Source organism: Drosophila montana, unplaced genomic scaffold, assembly GCF_035044405.1.
Source record: "Drosophila montana isolate Dmon_TW-CO22-7 unplaced genomic scaffold, ASM3504440v1 contig_2954_1, whole genome shotgun sequence".
Classification (NCBI taxonomy): domain Eukaryota; kingdom Metazoa; phylum Arthropoda; class Insecta; order Diptera; family Drosophilidae; genus Drosophila; species Drosophila montana.
The window spans coordinates 422,501-449,740 of NW_026997829.1; the positions used below are offsets into that span (position 1 = coordinate 422,501).

Sequence of the window (27,240 nt, forward strand, 5' to 3'; positions counted from 1 at the left end):
ACAGGTAGCCTTAACATATTAGCAACAGTTTAAAGCTTGATCAAATATCAATTCTGTTTCATAAACACATATTTCTTAGAAAAACAATCAGCAGACACTATAGGCCTTATGTAAGTTTATGAAAATCGCATAGAAAGGCGCTTAAGGGAAAGGAAGAGAGAGACAGGCATAAAGGCAAATAGAGATTTTAAGTGTTGAGTGTAAAATAAGAGATCAGAAGAAGGAGCAAATGAGAAAAAGATAGAGAGAGAGAGGGAGAGAAAGATATAGAGAGGGCGAGAGAGAGACAGAGAGGAAAAGTTTCGGGAGGTAAATAGCTTATACGAGATTAGAAGGGAAACTGCAAGTCAGAGTGATTGAGAGATTCAGTTTATAATTGAACTACATAAAAAACCTTTAATATGAATTTAAAAGGCTCAAAGTCTCTAATTAAAAAAATCGTCTTTTTAATTAATAATACATAAATATTAGAAATGTCTTTCAAAAAGTAATCACACCAGATCTAAAGTTGACTTATGCGAAGTTTCTCTATCAAATCTCACATCTAGAATAAGGACATCCTACTCCAAGCGAAGCATATTTCTTTTGATCGCTTGATATACCATATGCTAACTGGATTTCCATTTGTAACCAAAAATATTCGTAAAATATTAACAGATTTTCCAGAGAGAATTGTTCTCTCAGTCACATCCCAGTTAATACTCAGACGCTGTTTCGATTTATGTGTAACGCGAAAAGGAGGCCAACTGATGCGCTGCTTTAGAGCAATTGTTTTTCTGTACCTGGCCATATATGCAAGGTGAGCTATTGAGCTGGATTTATCCACTACTTCACTCATTTGACCCACTCCCCGATGCCTCTGACCAATTCGCGTCTGTCTACAATTTTGCTTTATTTATTTGTATTTTTTCCTCTATAATTTTGTATTTTTGCGAGCTATGTCTACACTCAATTGTTGTGTGTGTGTGTGTGTGTGTCTGCATTTTTTATGCCTTTTGGCTCAACTGTTGTTCAACTCGTACCTATTATATTTCGATGTATTCGCGTCCCTCGCACGCCTTTTATAAGTATAACAACGCGATATTTATTCTTGTGTGCCAGCTATAAACGTGAAATTTACGGCGGAATGTCATTTAAAGTACAAACAGTTTTTTTTTCGTTTTCGTTTTTGCTTTTGTTTTATTTTTTATTTTCGGGCAACACGAGTATCTGAGCCACGCTCAAAGAACACAACAAAAACAATGCATACACGAGTCAACAAGACTGTGGCATATCCTCTAATAAATTCACAAGTTGATTTTCATCGAGGCAACTTGCAAGGGAGAATTTCTAAAGCCCAGCTACAGGAATTCTTAGGGTTAAAAATCAAGGATTATTGTCTAAGTGAAATATATTAATTATAGTTATTAAATTTAAATTATCGAAAATAAATATATAAGCCAATAATTATTGGAAAATAACATTGTTGTTGAGCACGTGTTGTTCTTCAATAAATCAGCACCGGCGGGCTGTCCGGCTAAGGGAGCTGTCCGTACTGAAGACAAACGATCTAATTTAAAACATATCACACAATACACTAGCCGAGTATATCCTATGTCGTGAGTGCATTGATCGAGTGGTAATCTTGAACAGGACCCGCATCCAGACCGGGAGCAAACCGTTTCCATGCACGCCAAACGCGGCCGTCGATGCCGTCGGTCGCGGTGCGGTGCGGTGCGGTGCGGTGGGGTGAGGTGCACACAAAGCGAGAGTTCACAGTACGGGCAACAGTCACAGTTTTTGTCGTATTTTATAATCCTTTTCCTTTTGGCCGTGCAAAGTAAAATAATACAAAGGGCACGGAGCATAACAGAGCAAAGCGCGACATTTGTTTGTCTGTCTCGCGCAGGACTCCGCCTCCGTCTCCGTCGCCGTCGCCGTCTCCTATTCGTTTGGCCTTGCCGGCCCCAGCTCCGTCTCGAGCTGTTTTGGGTTTCGCCTGTTTGTCATTATGTCCATGCTTCCGGATTATATTTTGGTAGGAATTTTGTTTATTTGCACGTCTTAGCAGCTGTCGTCGCTGCCAGAGGCCGCGGGCCCAAAAGCGAGCCAACTTGCTCGCAACTTGGCCGCAATCCCTTTAATTTCGTCAAGTGGCCTAATACCGTTCCACTAAGTGGGGCTAATCAGCCAGCCACAAGATTCAAATCTCAAACGGATGTCGCCGCTTGTGTTTACAATCCAGCGAAACGCGACTCGAACCAGCCCCCACCTAAATAATCCTCCGGCCAAAAGGGACCAAAGAGCCCCAAAGGAATAGCTGCAAATTAATTATTGAGGCATTTCGAGCATGGCCCAGCCAGCACTAAATATATTCGCCTTGATATGAAATAAACTGTCTGGCAATGCAATGCCAAGTGCTGTTCTCTGTTTCCTTCCTTCCGTCCTTTCGCCCGTCCGTCCGTCCGTCCGTCCGTCCGTCCGTCCGTCCGTCCGTCGACAACACTTGGCGCTTAACACCTGAGCCACAAATGAGGCCGACCTTAAGACCCTTCTATTCGCTTCTCAAGCGAATTTCTGAGCTGAGCCTTTTGATGTTCAACGTGTTGTGGCACGTAATATGCACCGACTAATATTTAGACTTCTTGAGAGTGCATAATGAGCTTTAAAAGGTAATATTATCAAGAGACATCTGATACCTCTGTAGGTATGTACTTTAAGCAGGGCTATTCCCAAGTGCTTTTTGCCATTCGAGCTCTAGTAAATGTAAGATCCAATAGTTATTTGTCAATACCACATAGCTCTTCTTCTACTCTGCCCCTTCTTATTTATAAATATAGAGGAAAACAATTTTTTCTGCTTCTTTCCGCTTTTTAATTGCGTGCTTTTAATGACAGCGCTCCAATTAAATTGGCGCAGATTGTCAAAACAGCGGCCAATGAAATGAGATCCAAAGAGAAGAATAACAACAACATCAGCTCTGAGTCTGGCCACATAGCACACACAGTTGAAAGCTTCAATTTACCACCCATTGTGCCTTATGGCAAGAGGCAACAGTCAAGGGGGGGGCAACAACAACGGGGCACGCGGCAAGAGGCAAGAGGCAAGAGGCAACATGCAGCTGGAGGCCACTCGGTGCCGCATTCAACGTTGATCCCCAAAACAGACGGGCAAACATTTTTAATATGCAAAAGACGCACGCAGCGATCCGCGCCACCTGTTCCAATGGGGACACAGCCTGGACAGAGCCAGGCCTGGGCATGTATATGGAAATGGGAATGGGTTGGGACGCGGCGCGTGGGATAAGCAAATTTCTTGATTTACGTTTTGTTGTTGCCAGCTGACAGGCGGACAGGAGGACAGACGGACAGGAGGACAGGCGGACAGTGACAGGTTTGCAAGAGGGGAGCTGCAGGCGATCTGCAGCAGAAGAAGGAGGCAGCAGCAGCAGCAGCAGACAGGGAGACATGGAGACGGGGAGACAGCTGCAAGGGGCAAGTCGATTTACAGTTTTACAGTTAAGTTACAAATCGCTGGAATTAATTGTGCGCGTGGCGCTGATAAGCAGCTGCCTGTCCGACTGCAACATTCAATTAAGTCGTCTTCAGCAGCGCCGACCCGACCGCATGGACGCAATCGCTCGCCCGGGGCCAGCGATTGCGTACCCTCAATTTGGACCGGGAGACCGGGAGACCTGGCGCACCAGCCTCGATGTGGCCTGTGCCACATGTGCGTGTTGTGCCCGCCAATCGGGAAGGTGCGAACTTTTCGATGAACGGCAGCCAAAAATGCCAAAAATGCCAAAATGCCAATCAGGCGAGGCGAGCTCTCAAGTCCAGGCCACCGCAGCGGCTCGCACGTCAGCTGTTGTTATTATTATTAATAATTATTTCGAATATTTCCATTTATTATAATGCTTAACTTTTAAATGGCAATGGCAAAGCTGGCTCACAGCCCAGATAGATCCATAGGCTAGCTTGGGTTGCGAATCCGCATGCTGATTCTTCAGTTAACAATAGGTTCAATTAGACAGTTGCTTTAACGAGCAGTGTAAATGCAATGGTATAATAATAAAACTAATACTAATACTTATATTAATAATAGCAACTAATGCTATATATGTATATCGTAACATAATAATATTTGCCAACTTTCAACAGCTTAGCCTCTCCTCCAGCTCGCCAGGAGCTTTACCACATATTTTTTTGCATTAAATTCGATTATCTAACATTGTGAATAGAGCCGAATTAGATATCATATATAAATTAGAGCCCACATATCGCAATTTATTGACTCTAATGCTTAGAGTCCTCGGTTACGATCGTGTTTGGAGCGCATTTCTGTCAGTTTAAATCGTAAAACAAAATGCAAATACGTTGGCATCGAATGTCTGTTGCATGTAAATTAACTGGATTAAGCGATTGACTGACTGACTGACTCCCTGACTGACTGACTGAGTGAATGACTGCCCGCTGTTTTTTAGCCTGCTCTCGAGCTAATGACAACATAATTACCTTGCAAATCGGTGCATGAAATGCGGTCCGGGTTCGTTTTAATTGCGGCCAAAGTCAGCCAAAGCGGGCCACATTCAACATGCAGCATTCAACAAAATGTTGCCAACTGTGAATGTTGCCGCCCACGCGCCTAAAGCGCGCCAACGTGCGTACAGCAACAACAATCGACAACAACCCACAACAACCGACAACCGACAACAACAACAACAACAACCGACAACTGGCAGCAACAACTGCGCGGCCCAGTTAACAGTAATTGCTGGCGCGTCGTGCTTTTGGACCACCAATGGATTGATTAACTACGTGTTCGATATTTCTTTGCTCCCTGTTCGTCCCGCCCCGCCCCTTACCGCCCCTGCCATCCTACCATGCTGCCCCCTCCTGCAACGATGTCCCTGCTCTCTCGCTCTCTGTGCGTCCGTATGTCACTTGGTATTGATGATGTGGCCCGGGCAGCTTTTGAGGCTCGCGTCCAAATCAAATTTACTATAATGACCACTCAAATGGACAGCGTAATGGGCCATGCAGCGCGAGAAAGAGAAAGGCAAACGGCGAACGGCAAACGGCGAACGGCGAACGGAAAGCGACGTCTTGTATGTAAGTCGGCAACTCGGAGACGCCGCCAAGTGGGCGATGCCCAGCACTGAGGCCGGGGCGGGCTGTGCTGGGTTTAGCGGTCCAGGCCAAAACTAATGGCACACTCGAATCGCTGTGATCCTGCTCCCCTGCTCCCCTGCTCCCCAGCTGTTGCAGCTTGGAGGCCAGCATTCGGTGCTAGCATCTAAATGAGGCTGAAACTGTGGGTAGCCGCAACATCTGCTGTCGGGATTGTCAGCAGCGAGCAGCTGATATGGCACCGTAGGTCAGGCAGCTCATTAGAAGCCAACATAAATCGAGAATGCCAATCAAAGGCAATCGAAACACTTTGCCAAACGCAAGGTGGTTTGCCACCAGGCCGTGCGGCCAGGTTCGGGCTCCTCAACAAGCTGATCAGCCCAATCTTAAAGTACCTTCAACTAAATCTCTTCATCGCCGCCTGAAGATCTAGTTCATATTAAAAATATATCTGGACACAAAAGTAAACCCAATGCGAGCATATGGAAAACCCACTAACCCCAATTCAAAGAAATGGTTTGCCCTGAGGTGAGATTAAGATAAGGTTCGATTCGTGTTTTAGAGAAATTTTTAGTTAGATTAGATTCCTTTAGTTTAGTTTAAGTTAGGTAGGTTCCGATTGGATTTCCTGAGCGGAAATTCCGATAAATATGGGGAGATGGGGTGGGGCTCAAATAAAATAAATTTAACAACATATGATCAACCTGACTAGAGATGAGCAAATAAGGTGTGTCCAAATAATTAAGGTTGGGTAAGCTTTTTAGCTAAAATCGAGTACATTTATCGTTGCCTGAAGTATGCCCAAGAAATGATTCAACCCGAACTGAGATGTGGAAACATGGAGTTCGATCCAACAGGTCGCTAAATAATTAAGGTTGGCTTTTAGGTTAAATTTAAGAAACTTAGCGACTCCTGAGCCACTCCAAGAAATGGTTTGGATAAAATTGCGATAAGTATGGAAAAGTGTGGTTCGATCCATATTTTAGGTAAATTTGAACTAGGCGGGCTTTGATCTTCAACAGAAAAGCTCTGTAGGTTCAATTGAATTCAGCGACACCTGTCCAGCAGCTTGTTGATTTAATCGATAAAAAAAAAAACACGTAAGCTAATCGAGGCAGTGGGATAGGGCCCGGGTTAGGCAGAAGCAAAAGCAAAAGCAAAAGCACAGGGGCATCGGGGCAGCGGCAGATTTATAGCGATTAGATTAGTTATGCTCACCTAACCAGAAACCAGCGATGACGACGATGTCGGCGTCCGCTGCAGGCGGCACCTTGAAAAGGAAAGTGGGCGGCTGGGCGGCTGGGAGGTGTGTGTGTGTGTGTGCATGTGTGTGTGTGTGTGTGTGCTTGGGGGGCATGCGCAAGTGCACAGCATAATTGTGGCTTGGCTTGGCTGCTTAGCGGGCGGGGGCGTGGCAGTTGCTATTTTGCATACACATACGTGGACCGGTCCGCAGCAGAGCCTGGCCTGGTTGGGACGGGCCTTTGCGCGCGTTTCGCATAATTACGCGCAGACTCAATTCTAAACTTAATTAAGATTATTACAGTTTTGTCTTAAAGGGGGGCCCCAAGCTAAAGACAAAAGATATCCGCGTGACGAGGGCGACGCGACGCGACGTGTGTGAAGATGCGCAAAAATGCGTTCAGGCGGCCGTAACTAATAATCGCGGGCATGCAAAGCAGCTAAAGAGTTGAGAGAAGCTGCCCGCAGCGTGTTCGCTGCCTTTGGCTATCGGTCAGGCTGGCAGACACTTGGCCACAAGGAGCCCGGCTCGGTTACTGGCCACTGGGAATGGGAATGGGAATGGGAAGAGCTGGGAGTGCTGCAGTTAACCTGACAATCAGCACGCAATTGCGAAATGTTTTGCCTAATAGAATTTCTCGTGTGCGCGTCTCGCATGCAAATTCAAATTGTGAATTAAAAAAAACAGCAACAACAACTACAGCAACAACAAATGCTCTTATTTGCTCTGGCTGGTCAGGTGCTGTTGCCGTTTGCTGGTTCGTGGTGTGCAGTCAGGCTGACAGCGACAGCGACGGCGACAGCGACGGCGACAGCGACAGCGGTTGCACTCTTTAATAGAAATAATTACAGCTGCCCCAATGCTGCTTGCATGAAATGTTGCACGGCAACATGTGCGCAACACGCTGTTTATCACACGCATTTAAATGCTGCGCCACCCCGCAGCCGCTCGCCCTCAAACGGCTGGCAACATTTGCCTTTTATGAGCGCAACATGTTCGCACATCGTAATTTCGTTGCGGCCAGCAACATGTCCCATAAATTTGATGGCCAATTATCGAAATTGCATTAGATGTGCGTAATTGCGGCAAGTGGCTATCCATACCCCCAAACCCATGTCCCACAGCCGCATGCCACATGCCACATGCCACATGCCACATGCTGCCTAGCTGCCGCCGCCGCACACGTACACAGCCCATGTTCAATTAACACTTTTGTAGGCATCGGAGTAGCCGCACCACGGCACCGGACTACGTCTTGTAGCTATTTTCGATTTCAAATTTACAGCCTGCTAATTGTATGCATCTCGCCTTCAAATCGCTCTGGATGAGTGGCAATTTTTTTTGCTTTTCGCGTTCCTGCTGCTGCTGCTGCTGCTGCTGCTGCTGCTGCCTTGCCCCATTGTCGTTAATCACACTCGGCAGATTAGTTGGCAATTCGGAAATAGTAGTCCAGGCGCTGCTTGGTCCAGTTCGAGCGGCAGCCAGCTAAAGAGACGCTTTCACAATTTCAATTTGTTTTATCGCCTTCTCAATTTGTGGCACATACAAATGGCAGGTGCTCAGTACATCAACAGTACGCATTCTAAGCCCATTCGCCCAAGTTCCTGTCCAGCTTAACATTCACTTTGACTCGTCATCAAATTGTTTCTCATCGCCTCATATTCTGCTGAGCTGATCGCTGTCGAAATGTAACAGGAGGTTCAACTTGCTTGTAAGCTTTGAAATGTGTATGAAGTTTAGGTGCTGCCACTTGACGAGTTTTTTCTAAATTGGCAGCACTGCCAATACGGAGAAATACGGCCATTGATAGGTAAAAGTAATTATAACAACAGAAATGAGACTTTGTTAATGAAAATATTAAATATTTGTATAATTATAATTAATAAATTAATAACTAATTTTATATAATTCATAGAACCTTAACCGAATGGTAAATGTTTCACAAGTTTTGCAAAATTTACTGAAAGAATATATATTTATTTCTGTACAAGCTATGTTGATCTCCATGCATTTAGTTGTTCCGGAGATGGCTGAGAATATGTATTTGACACATTTTTTGAGTACAGGGTATACGTATGGATGTAAATAATAAATACATTTTATTGAACCGAATATAAGAAAACCGAATAAGAATTAAAAGCTTTAGACAGTTTATATTTATCTTTGAGGCTAACACACAGGGGTCTTACAGGGTATTTGCTAGTCGGCCATGGAGTGCACATTAACGTTTTGCCAGTTCGCAGCAGCGAACATCGTTTGACTAGTTTATTCATTAGGTTCTGTGGAAAAACGTGTTTAATTTGTGACAAAACGAAACAAAATCTTTGCTCCTTCTGTGCCTGCGACTGTGCCTCATATCAGTGGCATCTCTCCCTCTCCCTCTCCCTCTGTCTCTCTCGCTCTCGCTCTCGCTCTAGCACTGCAGCGGGCCATGGCTGGGGGCAATAAAAATGTATAAGACAGCAGCCTGAAAGAGGTATCCAGTTCAGTTCTCAGTCGCTCAGCTGGTGCGTAATGTTGCGTTGTCAAATTAATACGAACAGGCAGCAGATTGGGAACCCGTTTGCCGTTTCGGTAACAGAGCCTGAACCCCAAATAGCCGAAACCAAAGCCCAATGCCCGACCCCGACGTCGACCTGTTGCTAACTTGGCGCAGATGTCACGACGCGCATTGTCAAACAAGCAGCAAAGCAACAGCAAACAGCCAACAGCAAACAGCAACAAAGTTGGCAACATTTTTGCCTGGCAGCAGCCAAATTGTAACATAAATAGACTGCAAGTTAGTTAGCCATAGGCTCCAAATGCTCATGCGCAGCGCCAACAACGACAACAACAACAACAACAACCAGCAGCAGCAGCAACAACAACAACAACAACAATGTTGCTGTTGTCGCCGTCGTTGTCGTCTTCGTCGCCGTCTCGTGGCGACCATGAAAAACGTGACATTTTTATGTTGCAAACTTTAAATCTTTCATATCAGAAAATGAAATGTTGCAATGCAATTGACTGCAACAACAGCGACAACGGCAACAACAACAGCAACAGCAGCTGAGCTGACTTTTTGTTGCGCGTGCGCTGCGCAGTTGTTGTTGACATTTCGCTGCTGTAGCCGCAGCAACAACAATAACAACAGCAACAACAACAACAATCTGTGCACATGTGCGCTTCGCATTTGCCAATTTTCTTGCTGCTGTTGTTGCTGTTGCTGCTTCTCTATGGGCCCAGTTTGGCAGGCCTCAAATATATGCTTGGGCCTGGATCAGAATTTACTTACACATAGCGTAGACAGCGGCCGTCCACTATTTTCTCATTCTAATTTTTAGTCAGTTCAGTAAATGAAATTAAATTATATTAGCATATTATTTCTTATTGGTCCATAGACTGTTTTCACGACCTGCTTAGTATTAACGTAATTTAAAGCTGGCCAGCTCGATGGCAACAAATCGACTTCAAATATTGATAGTAATTGTAACAAAATATACATCTTTAATTAGTAAAATAACTTATATACATATATAATAATTAAAGTAGGTTTAGAGCGCGCACAAACATGTGTATACGAGCGGGTATTCTCCGGCATTGCCCGTGATAACAATTTTAGATATAACTTTCTTAGCCAGTTAGCGCCCGTGTAAAGCTTACATCTTCACGGACTCTGTTGAAATCCATGTCTTTTTTTAAAAAATATGTTTAAAATCTATCAAAAAAAACGAACCAAAAGTTGGAATCAACGCTTTCCGCCCATGTTAGTTTTGTGGTGTGTATCTTAAAGCCGAACTTTCGTTCACTAAACCAATAACTTACATACAAACATTTTTCGTGAAAATCTCGATTTAGCGTGAAATTTCATTACATAACACTACTGTACAAAATTTCAGCTTCCTGGCTCTTATGGTTTGGGCTGAGCGTTGATCAGTCTGTTTGTCAGTAAATTAGTCAATTATTCAGTCAGTCATTCAATCAGTCAGTATGTCATTTAGTTAGTCAGTCAGTCAATAAGTCAGCCAGTCAATAAATTAGTCAGTCAGTCAGTCAGATAGTCAGATAGTCAGTCAGTCAGTCAGTCAATTCAGTAAGTCAGTCTATCAGTCAGTCAGTCTATCAGTCAGTCAGTCTATCAGTCAGTCATTCAGTCTATCAGTCAGTCAGTAGGTCATTTAGTCAGTCAGACAGTCTTTCAGGCAGTCAGTCAGTCAAACAGTCAGTCCGTCAATCAGTCAATCAATCAGTCATTCGGTCAGTCTGTCAGTCAATCTTTCAGGAAGTCTTTCAGGCAGTCAGTCAGCTAATCAGTCAGTCAGTCAGTCAGTCAATCAGTCATTCATTCAGTCAGCCAGGGAAAACAGTTTTAATAAAAAAAAATTCAGATTTAATAAAATAGTAAATAAATAACTATTATTGTATTTATTATTATTTAAAAGTGACATCTTCGTTAGTGAAAACATATATTTAAAATAATTAAATAATAATAAGAAATAAGTTTGAAGAAAGCACAAATACATAGTTGCAAATCATTATAAACAGTTTTTAGATTAAACAAAAGAATTATTAGTTCTACATATAAATGCAAAAGGCAGCAGAAGTATGTTGGTTGCAGTGAGAGGAGCTTAGCTTCGCTTTCGCGTTTGCTTACAGCCAATTCCCTTTGATGTAGCTGAGCTAGGAATTCACAAATTAAAAATCATCTCTAATAATTCCACTTCAATCAAAAACATACAAAAAGGAAGCATAGAAAAACAGAGCACTTGGCGCCTTTGTGCCTGACATCGAACATTTCCCCAGCAAGCCCCGCTCCTGGGCTGGCTGTTAATGCCACAACGTCCATTGCATTGATTAGCAATTCAAAGTGCGACAAGTTCTACACACATTTTTTTTCTTCACATTTTTGTTATTTATTTTATTTTTTTAGTTTTTAGTGCAAACATTCCCCCGGCGCCTGACGCTCCTGCTCCTGCTCCTGTTGCTGACGCGGGTGTGGCTTCTAATTTATGCGCGCGTTTTTGTTTATTGCGGTACACAGCAGAGTGGCACACCGCTACCCCTCGGCGTATATGCCAGCGCAGTAGGACCACCACCCCCCCTCTCCCCATCCTCTGCACCCTTGTTGAAACCCCCCCCCCCCCCTTGACAACGGCAGGCAATCGCGAGCGGTCAGCTACTGCGAAGGCGACGCTGTTCGATTTTGGTTGGCTGCTGGCCATCGATGCAACACACACACACACACACACACACACACACACACACACACACACACACACATGCATACATGCACACACATATACGCATGCAGATGCGCGTCTCTGGCTGCCCTCATATGTATGCTATGCTTTCTTTCGCTCGTGATTTCCCCCTCCCACACACACACACACACACACACAGACACAGCACATGCTACTGCAACAACTAACAAAAAAAAAAAAAAAAGAAAACGTTAGAGGGAAATTCTTTTTAATTACTCATCGTTTTTTCTTTTTGGTGTTATGCCCTGTTTTGCTTTTTTCATTTTGTGTGCTTTGTGCCAAGTGCAGAAAAATTCGATTTTGTGTAGGCAGCGAAGTGCGCTCCAGCGCGCAGGACGAGCACAAGGACCAACGGCAGGAGCTGCTCCGCTGCCTCCAGCTGCTCCTCTGCAGTGGCAATAATTCGATTAGTGTCCGTGTCTATTTTCAGGCTCGTCGTGTAGGCGTTCTATGCACAGCGCCAGTCACCAGCAGCAGCAGCAGCAGCGCCAAGCACCAAGCACCAAAGCCCCAATCCAGAGGAAGCGCCCCCGCCGGAACTCTAGCGGCACGCCCCTTGCACTTTTGTGCTGTGCCCACAGTTTTACAGTTTTTTGCCTGCTGCTGCTGCTGCTGTTGTTGTTTGCTGTTGCTGCTGTTGTTGCATGCTGCGCTGCGCTGCGATGCGCGGCACAGGACACAGGACATCAACCGCGCCTGGACATTGGTCATCATTCATCAAAGTGAAATGTTGATTTAGTGCGCTGCGGCTCCCTCAGCTCAGGGCAGCCCTTTTCGGTTAGGAGCTGCCAAGGGCGGCCATGGGTGGCGGGGGGGAGGGGGAGGCGTATGTGTTGTGTTGGGTGGGACTGGGTTTGGTTGGGTTGGGTTGGGGGGCATGGTGCCTGCATTTTGGTGGCTGTGCTGGCGCCTGAGCCTCGTGGCGCCATTTTCTGTTGCTGCTGCTGTTGTTTTGCCTCTTCACTCTGTCTCTCTCGCCCCTCGGCTTTCTTATCGCCTTGCTTTTAGCCCATTTCGCTTCTTCTTCTGCTTTCTATTTTTTTCGTGTGTGATGAATTGATGCTGTTTATTCGACTGCAAACATAACCGGCATGTGCAGCAGCAGCAGCAGCAGCAGCAGCGGCAGCAGCCATTGGGATCTGGATCTTTTGCTGGGTTTTCTTTTCTTGTGCTTTTCAGCAATTTTTTTTTGTTTTCCCCATTTTTCTATCTGCTTTTTTTGCTTGCTAGTCTTTCGTCTTTCTGTTATGTCGTTGTTGCTGTTCTTGTTCCTGTTGTGCTTTTTGATTAGCAAAAGGAAGCAGAAAAAAAGGAAAATTAAAAAATTTCCATTCAAGTGTGTGTGTGTGTCGGAGTGTGTGTGTGTGTGTGTGCAGCTGAACAAGGATATGCAAATTCAGCTATTAATAAAGTAAAGTCTCGACTATAACCATATCCTGGAATGTGACCATGGAGGACAACTTACGCCGCACTATGACTATGGAAAGGTCTTCGAATGATGCGATTATTTAGAAAAAGGTTACTTAGCAACAACAGACAAAAAATCTGCAAATAAAGCAACTTAAAAATGTTATTAATACTAATTGGGAAACAGTTAAAGAAAATAGTTAAATTTTGCTTCATTTTTATTGGTGATATATTTACATATTTATTATATTAATATATATTATTATTATTATTTATTTATTTGATTATTATTATTATTGCTATTATTATTGTTATTAAATAAAAAAGCACCTTAAACATTTTATTACATTTTATGAAAAATGTGAAATTTTTTAATATTTATTATATTATATTACATTATTATAATTATTTATCTTCTTCATTATTATTATTATTATTAATATTTTACAATTTATGTTTGCTCGTTGCCGAATTCTTGACGGCCATTTTTTATTAAAAATATTTCCAAATTACAGGGTATAAAAACTGCATTTTTTTCGCAATACAAAAATGTTCAGATGCTGCATGATTTTTTGCGCTACATATATGCTCTCTGTCTGTGTGCGTGCGTGTGTCTGTGTGTATGTGTTTTGACCAATCAAATAGCCGGGGCCCACACAATCGGGGCGTGGCATGGGCGTCTATAGTCCATATATGTACGTTATGTCTTAAGTAACGCATGGATATACGCCATATAAGTATCTGTATATGTTTTGAACAATATATGCCATATGCCACATACCACATGCCATGTGCCACATACCACATTCAAATGCATGCTCGGTGGATGCGACGGTTGCCAGGACAGCCTTTGACAAGCCACTAATGATTGAATATCCCCCTGCTATTCCCCAGTGACCAAGTTTCCGCTTTGACTCGCGTTTTATTAATTAACGTTCGTTTTAATGTCATATTCACATTGCTTGATCTGCCGCTAATTTAATCCGCCGGATTGACTATGCAATTTGACTTTGGTTAATTCTGTGGAAAATTCTTTTCAAATGAATTTTAAATCAATTCAAACAGAAATGTGTAACTAATGAAGTGAACTCAATGCATACAAATCTAGACCTTTGCAAGCAACACACATCAATTTCAGTCCCAGAATGTACAACATATTACGTACAAGGCATTAATTGAATTGTTAACTCCTTTTTTTCCGTTGGTTTTGGCCTAAAGACTCTGGCTTTTAGTCGGTTGACTAGAGTATTTGTTTACCTTGATCAAAATACAAGCTCAAGTTTCTGCAAAAATGTGATTAGGTTCAGTTGGCATGTAATCAGGTTCAAGGCCCGGTCCATAGTTCATACGAGATCTTCTTTACATAAAGTCCAATTGCGACTTTTCAATCTATAGGCAGAGCCACATATATGCCAATATGTTTTTTAAAATATATGCCCTGAACTCATTGAAAAAGTGCAAAAAGGGTTAAATTGTTCTGTGCAAATGTATGTCACAGGCGGAAGAAAGCATCTTCGAGCTCATTAGGTATATATATTCTAGTTCAGCATCGATCCAGCCACGCCCGTCTGTCTGCCCTGCCTGAATGTCCGTCTCTCCGTCTGTTCATCTGAAAACCCTTAAGAACTGACTTTAGACTTTGGTCCTATTAGTCCTTAATGCTACCTATCCATTCTACATAGTCAAATTAATGAACATTTCAATAAGAATTGCAGCCACAAGTTTAGTTATTTTTCGATTTGGTGCATATATAGTACGCTTATTTTCGGACGCTAAAATATCTACTGCAGGACTTTTCCCTCACAATAAGTTGAGTTGAAACACGCAAGTTATTGAAGAAAAACCAAGAGCAGGCATTTCCCGAACACATGTGCACACATACATATGTATGCATACATGCAAATTTACAATATGTGTGTTGGTAATCCCCTTTTTCCGGCATGAGGAAATGGCAAGTATTTTATTCAGTTGATGGGGGCGATTAAATTTCTCTCCATATCTGTTTAATAATCCCTTTATCTATTGAATAGGTCAAAGTTTAAAAATGTGAATACTTGTGTTTTTAAGACTCGGGCAAGCGAGCGAGCTTGTTACAAAATATTAGCTTAATATTACCAAAATATTAATGTATGTAATGAATGTGTTTCTATGTTTGCATAGAATTTAAAAAGAATATAATATATATACGAATGCACGTTCAAATCGAATGAACGCATTAAGGATCTTGAAACCAATGCAAATTTCTTCGAATCATCGATAGCTTAGATAGATTCGCCAGAAGATTCAGGGTATACGCTAGTCGGGCACATTCGCACTTTGTCCTACGTTTATTCGAAGTTCTCAACTTTTGGCTGCAAGTTCACTTGTTGCCCGTGTTGGCAGTTTGTTGACTGTTTTGAGTGGTTTATCTTGGTCGTTTGGCCCGAACCAAATACTTTATAGATGGAACACAATTCAATTTCGTTGCGGGCGCCATAAACTTGAGTTGACCGAAAAGCAAGCAATGCGAATGACATTCGCTGCACTATTTTCTATTCCGCTTGACGCTGTTCTTGCAATTGTTGCTGCCGCTGCCGCTGCTGCTGCCGCTGCTGCAGTTGTTGTTGTTGTTATGCATTCCATTGCAATGGCAATGGCAATGGCCAAAACAGATTTTGTGCAGATTCTCTGGCCGAGACAAAAAGCGCAGGCGGGTGGGCGCCGTTGGCCTCAGCGCGAAGAACGTAAAGCATAATAAAAAGTCGTGCCTTACGTGCAGCAGCAGTAAGCCTAGCCCCCTCCCCCGCCTCCGCCTGCCTCCCCCACCTCGCCCACCTCACACACACCCACCACCACCGTCACCTCCACGCCCAATGCTGGTTACCCACCTCGCCTCGCCTCGCCGCGCCTCGCCTCGCCTCGCCTGGCGCACCGTTTAACCCATCCATTCTTAGCCAATCTCTTTGGCAGCATTCGGGTCTCTTGCTTGGTTTTTTTTCGCCTTCCTTTTGGCCCGATAGAGTGGAAAACATTTTTGTGGCCATGGCCAGCGCCGTTTGCCTATTTTATGAGCGTCTTAAGGGCACGCACGATTTTTGCGTTGCGCGTTTTAGTTTGCGGCCTGTGCGTTATGTGGCACTGATTACCGTTGCAGTTGTTGCAGTTGTTGTTGTTGTTGCAGTTACTGTTGTTGTTGTTGTTACTGTTGCTGTTGTGTTCTTGCTGACTGACAAAGGTCAACGTTGGCTATGACCATTTTTCCAGGCCACAGCGGCGCCCAATGGCTGCGCTAAAATTGAATTTAATTTATTTAAGCGGCTGCCCAGCAAACATCATGATGCGCAAAATCATAATCAACAGCCAAACCATCATCATCATCATCATCAGCAGCAGCAGCTAAATCTTTAATTTGGTACTGGCCAAATGTCAGCTGACAATGCGTCGAATTTGAATCCAAGCTCTGTTTGGCTCAGACAATAAACATTTCACTAAATACTTAGCTTTGCAATTGCCACAACAGAAAGGTGAGGCAGCATCATAAATAGGCCCCAACGATTAGCTGCATTCCTTTCCTCCATTCCATAAACAAGTCACATCGGCTCGCATTGCTTGAGTTAGGTGAGATTTTGTGGCGTGAGTTTTATTATTAAAATTGAACCCACAAACTTTTGCAAAAAGAATTCTGTGCTGACTTTATCAGCCGAATACATTTCTGATTTGCGTTAATAATTTTAAGATGAGTTCCAAGAATGTTTCGTTGCATTCGACAAAGATTAACCAATCTGTAAATATTATTTTTGTGAAATTCTCGGAAGTTTGTGCCTCGATCCGTTGAACTTGAATCTCCAAATAATTGTTGCTATATTTATTATTTATTTAATTTTTAATTCATGTGCAGAAAGCAAAATCAATTCGAAAACAATTCGTACTTATCCATGTGTTTTATTTTATTTAATAATTTATTTGATAACAAATTTGCGATCCTATGGAACCTGTTGCATTTATTTAAATATAATAGGATCTTTTCTGTGCTCACAAAATAATCATAAATAGTTTAATAAAGTTATGTAAAAAGCAACCACGATTTGTAGTTTTAATTAAATTGTTGTTTTAAATACAAAAAAGTTCTATTCTATTCTCTTAAGCCGCATCAAATCGAGTCCAAGGCAAGTCAAAACGAGAGGAAGAACTGCTACACGTTTTGCCTGGAATAGTTGCAGTTCATTAGAATGAATTCAAATGATCAGAAATTGTTGCCAATGGCAGCGCATAGCTAAATCAACAGAAGAAGCCTTTGTAAGTGTATACAGCAGCAATCAAAAGCCAGAAGCTCACACAGAGCCTGAGGCGGGCGAGGCGAGGCGAGACCGAGGCTATAGCTGCCATATGCCATGGCATGGGCATTTCTCTGGCTGAGCAGGAGGGGTAGCAGGGATGAGGTACGTACAACAAATGTGAATTTAGTTGCCTCCAAAAACTGCATGCAGCACACGAATGCGACGACGAGAACAACGACTCTGAGAACTCTAAAAGATGCGAGTGGTGAGGGGGGGCGGGGCGGGGAGGGGGGGAGGTGGCCAGAGGAGCTGAAAGGTGTGAGGGGCTTGCGGGATGAGCTGGGCATGGGGACAGTCATTTTGTTGCCGTTGGCTGTTGCCTGGCATTGTTGGTCCTTCGAGCATTCTTGTAATCCTGTCAGAGCGCATATATATGTGTGTGTGTGTGTGTGTGTTTGTGTGTGCGCCGCGTAGGAGCGAGTCCTTGCATTTTATTTTCGTTTATCATTTATTTACTACTCAATTTTTCTACTACTTTAGTCGCGCGGCTCCCTCGTTGGGGGCCAGTTGATTTCGTATGCCAAGTAACGGCAGCTCAGAGCAGTTGCTGTTGCAGCTGGTGCAGCAGCTCTCACGCGACTTTATCCTTCAAATGTCCTTGCGTGCGTTACAGCGCCGCCCGCACACTGCCGACCATTTTACGTGCCCCGTCGTAGAGGCAGAGCCAGAGACAGAGGCAGAGGCAGAGCAACAACGGCAGCTGTGGATTTTAATGGCTGCAGCGTCGCACGTCGAGAGTCCCAGCAGCGAGGCAGCCACACAGAGAGCCTTGCCAACCAGCAGCAGCAGCATCAGCAGCAGCAGCAGCCTCTCATCCATGGTTGGCATCCCCTGCAACATGCATTCGTGATGGCGTTACGTCCTTTCCGCCTGCCGCCTGCCGCCTGCTGCCTTCCACATGCCGCCTGCCGCCTGCCTCGTCGCCATTTTAATTTCGCCTGCTGCACAACGTCGAATTTTCTAATCTTGTGCGGACTACGGCTCCCCAGTTGCCGACTTGCCAGCCATTCTGCCAACCTAACTGCAACCCGGCTGAATGCCAGCCCCAGGCCCCGTTCTGATGCTGCTGGTCCTTGTTGTTAATGCTGGCCGCAGCTTTTCGGCGCCAGGCAACAGCGTCCAGAGGTCGTTTAAAGGACTTTTGCCGCAGGCCTCTGTGCGTTTCGGTCACCAACCAGGCCCGCCCCATTCTTGGCCAAGGCGCTGTCCTCTGCTCTGGCCGCCAAGATGGATGACGTGTCAGCTGGAATTGATGATGCCGAGCAAATGGCGGCTAACAAAATGGCGACTGCAACGGCGCCAGCCCACACGGCGTATGAGTGACGCGAAAGTGTACAATGCGCAACGTGCCACATGCCACATGCCACATGCCACATGCAACATTCGCATGCCCGCACCCGCCGCCCACCACCCACCACCCATCCAATTGATGGCGCCCATCAATGCTAGCGACAAAACAGCACGAAAAACACAAAACCCGCAGTTTCCAGCTACCAAAGAGCAAAACTTGGCTTAGCTCGATTAGTTTCCCAAATAGCCAACAGAAAAAAAAATGCGACATCTTGTTTATAAAAAGAAAGAAAATGCTGTAAAAATGTAAATGCCTTCGACTGGGAATTAGTGGACAAGGCTTTTTTAAATATATTTAAATCACAAATTTTGGTAAAAAACTTTTCTGTTTATCAAATTATCACATATAATTTAGTAAGGATAACATTACAATATTCGATTAATCTAGAAGCTGAAAAGCGCTTCCGTAAAGAGCTTTAAGATCAAAAAGCTGCCAGCGTTTATAACATCAAAGAAGGTCTAGCTTTAGAGGCTTATTAAAGCTCTTAGTTCGTATTAAAGCTTTGAAAGCATATTAAAGCTTTTTAATTATTGAATTTATGGAAACAGAATTTATTGCTCTTTTAAATTCGTAGATCCAGAATATTTGTTTTCTGCTCAAAGCTTTAATCTGTTTTCTTTTTCTTATCTTCTTTTTTGCCCTTCTATTATAATATATCTAATTTTGATGGTCTTCTTTTACATTCCTATTGTAGCTAACAAATTTGAAAATTTAATATTTAATTAAAGACACATATAGATCATCTGTTCGACAAGATAAACAGCTTTGATTTTGAGAATCTTGATGTTAATTGATGTACAAAACTGTAATCTTAAATAAGTATAAGAAATTTGTCCTGCTTATTTTGTGTGTATTTTTCTTGGCATAATTATTCGCCTAATATCGATGATGCTTGGTTAAACACATTTGTGGCTAAGCAATGCCGTGAAAGCCACAGCTTAGTGTCAAAGCTCTAATGCCCTTCACCCAAATGCCGCAACAGCAACAGCGACAACAGCTCAACAACAGCTCAACAACAACAACAGCAACAACAGCAACAGCAACAACAATGAAGGGTAACTGGGCTTAGGCACATCTCGAATGCACTTACCGGCAGAATCCAATCACAAATTGCCAACGTCGCGACGTTGAAGTCAACGCTGTCTGTTGTTGTTGTTGTTGTTGTTGGTGTTTATGTTGCTGTTGCTGTTGTTGTTGTTGTTGCTGTTGCTGTTGCTGTTGTCGTGGTCATGGCAGCGATAACATGCCGCAAGATTTGTTGTGCTTTGACCAGCGTCCGCATCGTCTTGGACTCAAACTGGACTTGCTCTCGAATGCCCGCTGTAGTTGTTGTTCCCATTGTGGTTGTTACTATTGTTGTTGTTGTTGCTGTTGTTGTCGTTCCCGTTGTTGCCTGTACACTCAACATGGTGCCATTCTGCTCGAGGCCTGGGCCCGGGTCCGCTCAAGACTTCAACTTCAGCACAGCGACTCGAATTCGGACTGCGACTGCGACGGCGGCTCATGTTGTGCGCGCGTTTCACTCAGCTGGTGAGATTTGTGCCACAAGACAAGTGCGACATGATGTTATGTGTCAACAGCTTAATTCGCAGCGCGAGTTGCAAGCTGCGAGACGCGAGAGCCGAGAGGCGACAGTAGGCGCGGGCACAGGGCTGCGAGCGGTGCTGGAGATGAGCTGCAATCGCGTTGCATGCACCATGAGCATGTGGCAACAACGATGCCGTTGCCGTTGCTGTTGCTGTCGCTGTTGCAGCGTCGATTTCAATCTAAGCCAACCCAAATGCAACATTAACAACAACTGCAACAACAACAACAACAACTGAACAAACGCACTCTACACATCGCACTTTGGCCATTCAATTATTTATTATTTTGACTGCAGCAACTGCGACTTCCCCCCTCCCCCCCCCCCCCCCCCCGGTCCACCCCTCAGCCATAGCCCAATCTCGCCTCGCCTCGAAGTTCTCATATGACCTGCTGCTATGCCAATTGGCCATTGAAATTTCAGCTCACTGAAAGCTGTTTGTTGCCGTTGACACATAAAAATCGACAAGAACTGACCAACTTCACGTATTCAGTTGGTTTTCCGGCTAATTGAAAGTAAATCAATCGCGCTGTTTAATTATTTGTTCTGAGAAAAAAGTATCCTTTTTATAATATTAACAAAAAAAATTAATTTATTGTTATAAGCGAATTCGAGCTTGATCAAAATGATGATGAATTTAATGCTGGTTTTGGCGACCTTTCCGAGGGTTTTATTCCAAACAATCGAAAACAAAATTTCAAATTAAAGCAGCTTAACAAATATATGATGCATAATATATATTTAATACTCTTTTAACTTATATAGTACATCAATCAATTGTTTATATAATGCAATTTATTTTGTTCAAGTTGTTTAGAGCATACATAAATATAATTAAAATCCTTAGTTTTATAAATACATTAAGTCTATTTTAGTCCTCATTTTATGTAATACATACATGTATTTAAGAACATTTTATTTGCTTCTTCTCCTTGATTATTTTATTTTCAATCTGGCATCTCACAGTTTGTAATTGAATAACTTTGCTACTGCAGCCTAAAACTGTATACATATTATATATGATAAGCTACCGATTCGCCCAGACAAATGTAATCAATATTCGGAGAATTGAGCCTAATTAGTTGACTGGATTTTTCCCACGCCCACGCAACGCGCACAGCACAGCACAGCAGAGGAGAGGAGAGCACAAGCCAAGACCCAGTCGGAGTCGCACTTGTCTGGCTGTGCTCTCGGGCGTTGGGACCATGGGACTGATCAGAATGATCTATGGGCTAAGGCTCTGAGCATCATGCAGCGCTGTGGAACTCGCTGTGCCACCAAATTTGGCAGTGCCACAGACGCGTTTGCAGTCGCCGTCGCCGTCGCAGTTGCAGTTGCAGGCATAAGGCGAGTGGAAATCAAAGCACGCTACTTACGCCCAAAAGGTATTGAAAGCCGCACAACAAACACTCACAGAGCACTCACTTGGCGGAGCACTGGACGAGCCACAATAAAACTCATAAATCAAATAAGACAAAAGACTCGAGGCGAACGCAGGGCCCAGGCCCAGGACCAGGACATGTCTGTTGGACCACGAAAACGAAAGCTGCAGCATGGCGTGCGTTCAGGCGGGGAGCTAAAGAAGCTCCAGATGCTCTATGATGCAGCAGGGCAGCCTGTGGGCGAGTGCGGTGGGGAGAGGGGGGGGGGGGGGGTTTGGGTACACTCAGACAGACAAAAGGACAGCGGTACGGACGGAGCAAAGCAACGCAATATTGAGCACGACTGCGAACAATGGGAGCAAATAACTGGCAGGCATTCGGCATGAGCCGAAGATGGAGATGAAGACTGAGACCCAGATGGGAGACGGAGACGTAGACGGAGACGTTGCAGGAGATGGACCAGGAGCAGGAGATAGTGACCGAGATGGAGACACAGTCAGAGCTGCAGCCCAAGAGTGGAGCAGCTCGCGACCACCGTAGCAGCCACAGGAGTTGTAAGCGATTTTCAAGGTAAGACAAACATAAATACAACAACAACAACAACATCAACAAGTAGGAAAGTCATCTAATGGACTCACATGACGAACTTTTGATGCACTTGACAATTGCCCAGCACAAGATAATCATCATGAAATAATTCAAATAGTATTTAGTATGAGGGCATCAATTTTTAATCTTGAACAACTCGATTAAAGTGTCTATTTTATTTTGACGAATAGTTGACGGTTGCCAAAACGGAAACCCAAACTTATACGTATTACTTATCCCTATTCGAAATTTAGCTGGCTTTCCTCATTCTGATTCCTCATGGTTTAGTTGGCATACTCTAGACAGTTTCTATTTAAATGCTCGCAAAAACTATTAAATGGAAAATGTGTTACTTATGCAAATTTCCAACAATGTCAAGCTTTTGTTACTTTGAAACTTTCAAGTCGAATGAAAGCAACAGCTCTTCGTAAATTCGTATAATTGAAAAACATATTTTGAGACAAGACCTACCCAAATCAAGCATTCACCAGCTTTCCAACCTTCAGTTTAGTTGTGTTGACGGTCTGCGTTAAAGCTCTCTTAAGACTGCTTTAAAAACTGAAAAAAAAATATATATGAAAAAGGCTTTCTAATGCAAACAATTAACATATTTAGCTTATAAAGCTCAAACAACTAAGCTTTAAGATCAGCTGTGCTGATGATCTGCATTAGTAAGCCTTTTTGTTAATATTCTCTTAAAGCTGCTTTGAAAGCTTAAAATATTATGAGCGAGAAGCTTACTTAAACTTTAACTTTAAGTTTTATTGTAGCACAACTAAGCTTTAAGATGAATTGTGGTGACTGCTGCTTTCAAAGCAGAAATAATTAAAGCTTAAAGCTTAAAGCTCAACTCGCCGTTTAAAGCTTAAGAATATTCTTCTTTCTCGCACTTTCACAGAAAGAAAATCTTTTTATTTTTAATAATTTTGAATGCTTAAAGTCTTGCGTATTCCTTTGCATGCCACAAAATTGCAAATGTTGCAAACACGCTGACAATTTCGTGTTGCTCGTAGTTGCAACAGATGGAAAAGCGGCAACAGTCACCAAAATGATGCGCAAGTGTCGTCAGTTGCGAGTTGCCAGTTGCAAGTTGCAAGCAGCAAGCTGCAGCTGAGGTCTTGTCTGAGGCATTGTGGCAAACTGCGACCCAACTGGAGCGCACAGCGACAAGATGAATTTCCAGCGTATTGCGTTGTTATTTTGGTCATGAGATCGTCTTCATAGTCATCGTCGTTGTCGTCATCAGCGTCAGGCGGCTGGCTGGCCGGCACAAATATCTTCAGCCGGCCGGAGCCTATCCAACTAGATATTTTTTGGGCGCTTCGTTACACAAAATCACGAACCAAATCGTGCACGACTATTTTGCGTGAGTTGAGCGCATGATCAGCTGCAACTGCAACTGCAACTGCGGCGCTGACTGCGGCCAGGGCTGCCCCTCGGCTCACTATGCTTGTGTACGCTGTACTTGTTGTTGTTCATGTTGCTGTTGTTGTTGTTGTTGTTGTCGTCGTCTATGCTGCAGCTGCGACCTGTGCCACGGCATGGACCTGTCTGTGGCCCAAACAGCTCGCCAGCCCAGGCGATCGCCTTTATTTTTATTAGCCCACATGCGCACTTGGCTCAAAATATTTTTTGACAATTTTCTTTATATTCCATTTGATCAACTCAACAACGCCCGGCCTCAGCTGCATTTTGATTGGCACATGTCAGCCGCAAAATGTTGCAGATACAGCAACAAATGTTGCTGTCGCGTCAAGTGCAATGCAAGCAACAACAACAACAGCAACAACAGCAACAACAACCACAACAGAGTCAAAGTCACACGCTCTGACAAATTCCATTGCATTGCTGTTGATCAGTCGAGTTGTCGTTGTCGTTGTTGTTGTTGTTGTTGTTGTTGCACCAAGTTGCTGCTGCTGATGCTGCTGTTGTTGTTGCTGGAAGGTGGCAACTGTTAGCTAGTTAAACATAGCACGAAAAACTAATTTAAATTTAAATGTTAAATTCACGTAACAAAATGCGAAATCAAACTGTGCGCAGGATGCCAAAGTTTACCGTGTGTATTGTGTTGTTTTGTTTTCTTGTACCTGTGTGTGAGTGTGTGTGTGTTGTTTGTTGTGTGTTATTGCTGACATCTGAACGCCTCAAAGGTTATCGCTAGCAATTAGCATGCCATCAGCAGCAGCAACAACTTGAACAGGAACTGCAATTGAAATAAAGGCAACAATTTGTCTGATCTCTTTGTGGCATATGTGTTCGCGTGTGTGTGGGTGTGTGTGTGTGTGTGTGGGGGGGGCAATCACCACGCCTACCCAAACAGTTACAACATATTATTGCCTCATATTTTCATTCAATATTGAAGTCTTGTGGAAAATACAATTCTAAATAATTTTACAATTCTCTTCTTGATTATGTTTATCAAATCTAAATTCAACAATTTGTTCTTACTAATTTTACAAAAACTCAGATATAGGTTAAATTTTCACATAAATCGAATAGTTCGAATTTTTTGGAATACTCTCACGCAAAACTTCTAGAAAACTATAAAAGCATGTTCTTCTGTTGAACAATATTCGATAAGCATTCGGCTACAAAATACTACAAAATATAAAAATGATCTTTTCGCATTTTTGGGTTTCTTACAAATAATATCTGACTTTATTTATTATGGTATTATAATGCACAGCATTATGTGAGTGCAAAACAGCCCTGTCTTTTGCTGCAATTTGAGAATCTTCTTCGCATTGAAGTATCTCGCATTTGTGCGAGATATTCGCCTTAGGCTTAATACCTTTTTAAAGCAATACAATATATCTCAAGTATAACTGCATATAAGTTGTCTATAAATCTGCAGTAATTTATTATTATTTTTCAACACTGCTTTAATGTTGGTAAAATCGAAAAAAGTGTTGCAGCATGGACTTAACCTGCCGCTCCTTGGAGTTCGAGTTTGTTAGGTTGTCTTCAATTTAACTGTTTATTGATTTCGCATTCAAAAACTGTGTTAGCTAACCAGTGTTGGTAAAACCTTTTCAGTGCTGTACAGTCTTCAGTTTCAACTGTTGCACACTGATTAAGAATATTGATTGATAATTTAAAAACTGGTGTTGGCTAACTAGTTAAACTCTGAAAGCTGTTGCGTATTTGCTAGCATTGGCCAGTTTTCGGCTGACTCTGTGGATGTCTTCTACGTGCGTCTTTCTTGTTGTTGTCTTTTTTCTAGCTGCAGCGGCAACTGCAAAAAGTGTGCACACAAGTGATTCGCAGTGTCAGGCTAATAAAAATAGTATCATGTTGCAGGCAACGGCGATGGCAGCGAATGCCTGCAACATGGCAACAAAACGTTCAGCTGCTGACACACAGACAAGTGCAGGCCGTGCTGTCAACGGCTGCGTCAACGGCAACGGCAACGGCAACGTCGACGTCGACGTCGACGTCAGCGTCGCAGCATCGGTTAATGAACATAGGAAATTCGTTTACATTTGCCATTTATGCGAATTAGACAAGTCTTTGTAGAGGCCAACTTGTTGTTGTTGTTGTTGTTGTAGTTGGTGTTGGTGTTGTTGTTGGTGTTGTTGGTGCTGCTGCTGTTTTATTACTGAAACTAACAACAACGACGACGACACATTGAAAAATTCGCTAGTCGACAGAAATGAAATTTTCTACAACATTTCAACGGCTTTTGTTTCACAGTGTTTGTTTTTGGTTTCTTTCTACTGCTCTTTTTTTTTATTTGCCCTCTCTTTTTTATAGTTTCTTATTATTTTTCCTTGCGCGCAGGCAGCACAGCTATGCGATCGCATTTGCCACAAAGGTGAATGAGCTCATTCACTAACTAATATTGCAATAATAAAATAATTATTTAACATTATTTATATACATATTTATGCCTTTTTAAAATATTATTTCAAGCATACATCATTTACATACAGCCAACTTCAATATATCTTAAATATATTTTTCCTTATATGTATATATTTCCAGCTGACAATACTTGAGGAAATAACTAAAATTTTCTTTGGACTTTTCTGTGTTCACAGACATATGTATATTTCCCATCTATACGATTTACAGGAAAAGGTTTCCCAATATTCCATCAAGAGGCATTTATATCTGCCGATACTCGATACTCGTGAGTCATAATCGTTTATTCTACAATCTATATCTTTTGATAAAATATATATTTATTTTAATATGAGCTTTTGGCCTCAGGCTTTGCCTACATTTAAACACACACACGTAGATATTTTTTCACTGCTCATTCAGATGGTTTTTTGCTCTTTTGGATTTTCGGCAAGTGCATTCACGCTTCGGTGTTAAATGGACATGGCGAAAAAAAAGGTTTTCGCCTGCCTGCAAAGTGCTGACTGAGCAGAAGAACAAAGCGAATTGCCAGCATGCTTGCTGCATGGGTGCAGTATGGCCAGAGGTTGAGCTGCAGGCACAGCGTGCGGTGAGGGAGGGGCGAAGGGGGGCGGTATACTCGGAGCAACTCGTACATGGATGCTCCTATGCCTCTATGGCACGGCCCGTGCAGTCAGTGGCTCGCTGTGTGTGTGTGTGTGTGTGTGTGTGTGTGTGTGTGTGCAAGTGCTTTCCACTTGATGTAACATTACTTTGAAATCTCTTGCCTCACAGGAGCAGCAGATGGCAGGGGGCAGGCGGCAGGGAGCAGGCGGCAGGCGGCAGGGAGCAGCAGCAGCAGCAGCAGCCAAATGAAAAGCAAAGAGAAGATGTTCGGCCAAAAGAAGACGGCGCTGGCTTGGTGTGAGGTGTGTGGCATGAGTCGAGGTACAGCTACTCGGCTTAATTTTCGAGCCGACTCACATCCAAAAGGGGTCACAAGGCAGGCGGGTTGGGCATTGCAGGCAGCAGGCAGCAGGCTGCAGTCGGCAGTCGGCAGGCTGGGGTCGCGGTCAACTGACCAAATGCTTTGTTCCTCCGGCATGTGTGGGGATGCACGCCGAACGCTTCGCTGGACAATGAACAAGCGAAATTAGAGAATGTAAACAGCGCATTT

General features: G+C 43.4%; 1 long non-coding RNA gene across 3 annotated transcripts in view; it reads left to right on the forward strand.

The window, feature by feature from the left end:
- Positions 1-27,240, forward strand: part of LOC135430134 (uncharacterized) — a 76,592-nt gene that overhangs the window by 21,631 nt on the left and 27,721 nt on the right. For 2 of the 3 annotated variants that reach the window (XR_010436570.1, XR_010436568.1), the window contains exon 3: positions 26,205-26,352. This is a non-coding gene — a long non-coding RNA (uncharacterized LOC135430134). Of the gene's footprint in view, positions 1-657; positions 800-26,204; positions 26,353-27,240 lie in introns of all 3 variants that reach the window. The other variant, XR_010436569.1, reaches the window with a different exon arrangement.